The sequence below is a fragment of the Anser cygnoides genome, chromosome 5 (genome assembly GCF_040182565.1).
Source record: "Anser cygnoides isolate HZ-2024a breed goose chromosome 5, Taihu_goose_T2T_genome, whole genome shotgun sequence".
In the NCBI taxonomy this organism is placed as follows: Eukaryota; Metazoa; Chordata; class Aves; order Anseriformes; family Anatidae; genus Anser; species Anser cygnoides.
Genome location: NC_089877.1, coordinates 915,490 through 917,855, shown reverse-complemented (window position 1 = coordinate 917,855; position 2,366 = coordinate 915,490).

Here is a 2,366-nt window from a genome sequence, read left to right as displayed (position 1 = left end):
ATGAGACTTCAGGAAAGATGCCACAAGTGGAAAATGGTTCCCATACGTGACTTCGTGAGACAACAGACTGAATGCTGCATTTGCATGTGCAGCAGCCCTGACATTGCATTTTCCCATTCCTGGGAGCTGGGTGCATTTGAGCACTCTGCACTCCCTTGCTACCAGTACACCAAGTGCTCTTCAGTGGGCAGTCATAGGTTAGTTAATTCTGCAGAAAGGGAAAACATTGGAACACAAAGCTTGTGGTGCTACTTCATCTTTGTTCCTTTCTGAGGCTATTATGAGCAAATTTTCAGAAATTTCCTTGCAATTCTAAATGGGTCAACAGCTCACTTGTGTTTTGACTGGGCCTGCATACCATACAGTAGCTATCCCTACAAGGTGTTCTACACAGCAAAAATATATATCGTTATCTAAATTTTGCTATGACAGTTTTAACTTCCCTCATTTATGCTCAGAAATTCTAGCTAAACTGAAGCTGAACTTCTACTCTGCACTGAAGAGTAGTCTTCCCTAGGAACGAAAACAGATGAAAGTAGAATAACTCAAGTAAATACATAATTGGCAGAGGGACACAAGTTCAAGCCACATAGGAGAAACTGCTGTACAAGAACTGAAGCAACCCCATTTGCATCCATATAACAGAGAGGGAAGTTCCTCAGGTACAGGAGAAACAATGTGTTTAGGTAATATGAGGTTACTCTGAAGAACCACTTTGTACCTGGCACAGCAGCATGTGACAGCTAGATCAGAAATTCTTATTTATCTTTTCTTTTTTTCAGAGAGAGATAAACCTTGCCGATGTATTACCACTGTTTGCCATACATATTCCTCTGAGGAAAACACATTTTATGCAAGTCTTAGATCTGAATACCAATTCAATCACAAGAACAAAAGTCTAAGTTTTCCTTTGAAAAACTGTAGTAACATTTAAAATGTAATTGCTTTTGGAAAATGACAACTAATCATCCATAAGCAAAATGCACATTTGGCTTTTAAAAAATTAAATGCCAATCAATATAATAAAAATGGTGTTTTTCACTTTTTGCTTTCAGAAATCATTTTACTTCGTTTTAAAATTAATCTATCTACATATATTGGCACATGCATTTTGTGATTACGCCTGTTCACATAAAGTCTTAACAAATCATATTATTTCTACCTACAGACTTTCTGCTTGCGTCCTTCAACTACAACTTCTATTTTTAAAGGTACAGATATCGCTATTACTACAAGCTGTTTCACCCTGATTTGATTTTACTTGCTCTCTCCATTATCACAGAATCACAGAATCATCTAGGTTGGAAGAGACCTCCAAGATCACCTAGTCCAACCTCAGCCCTAACACTAACAAGTCCTCCACTAAACCATATCACTAAGGGCTACATCTAAACGTCTCTTAAAGACCTCCAGGGATGGCGACTCAACCACTTCCCTGGGCAGCCCATTCCAATGCCTAACAACCCTTTCAGTAAAGAAGTTCTTCCCAACATCCAACCTAAACCTCCCCTGGCACAACTTTAGCCCATTCCCCCTCGTCCTGTCACCAGGCATGTGGGAGAATAGACCAACCCCCACCTCTCTACAGCCTCCTTTAAGGTACCTATAGAGAACAATAAGGTCACCCCTGTGCCTCCTCTTCTCCAGGCTAAACAACCCCAGCTCCCTCAGCTGCTCCTCGTAAGACTTGTTCTCCAGACCCCTCACCAGCTTCGTTGCCCTTCTCTGGACACTCTCGAGCATCTCCATGTCCTTCTTGTGGCGAGGGGCCCAAAACTGAACACAGTACTCGAGGTGCGGCCTCACCAGAGCCGAGTACAGGGGGACAATCACCTCCCTAGACCTGCTGGCCGCACTGCTTCTTATACAGGCCAGGATGCTGTTGGCCTTCTTGGCCACCTGAGCACACTGCTGGCTCATATTCAGCTGACTATCAACCAGTACTCCCAGGTCCTTCTCGGCCAGGCAGCTTTCCAACCACTCATTGCCCAGCCTGTAACGCTGCTTGGGGTTGTTAGGCCCCAGGTGCAGGACCTAGCACTTGGCCTTGTTGAACTTCATACAGTTGACCTCAGCCCATCAGTCCAGCCTATCCAGATCCTCCTGCAGAGCCTTCCTTCCCTCGAGCAGATCGACACACGCACCTAACTTGGTGTCATCTGCAAACTTACTGAGGGTGCACTCGATCCCCTCATCCAGGTCGTCGATGAAGACATTAAAGAGGACTGGCCCCAGCACTGAGCCCTGGGGGACTCCACTAGTAACCGGCCTCCAACTGGATTTGGCTCCATTCACCACTACTCTTTGGGCCCGGCCATCCAGCCACTTTTTAACCCAACAAAGCGTACGCCAGTCCAAGCCACGAG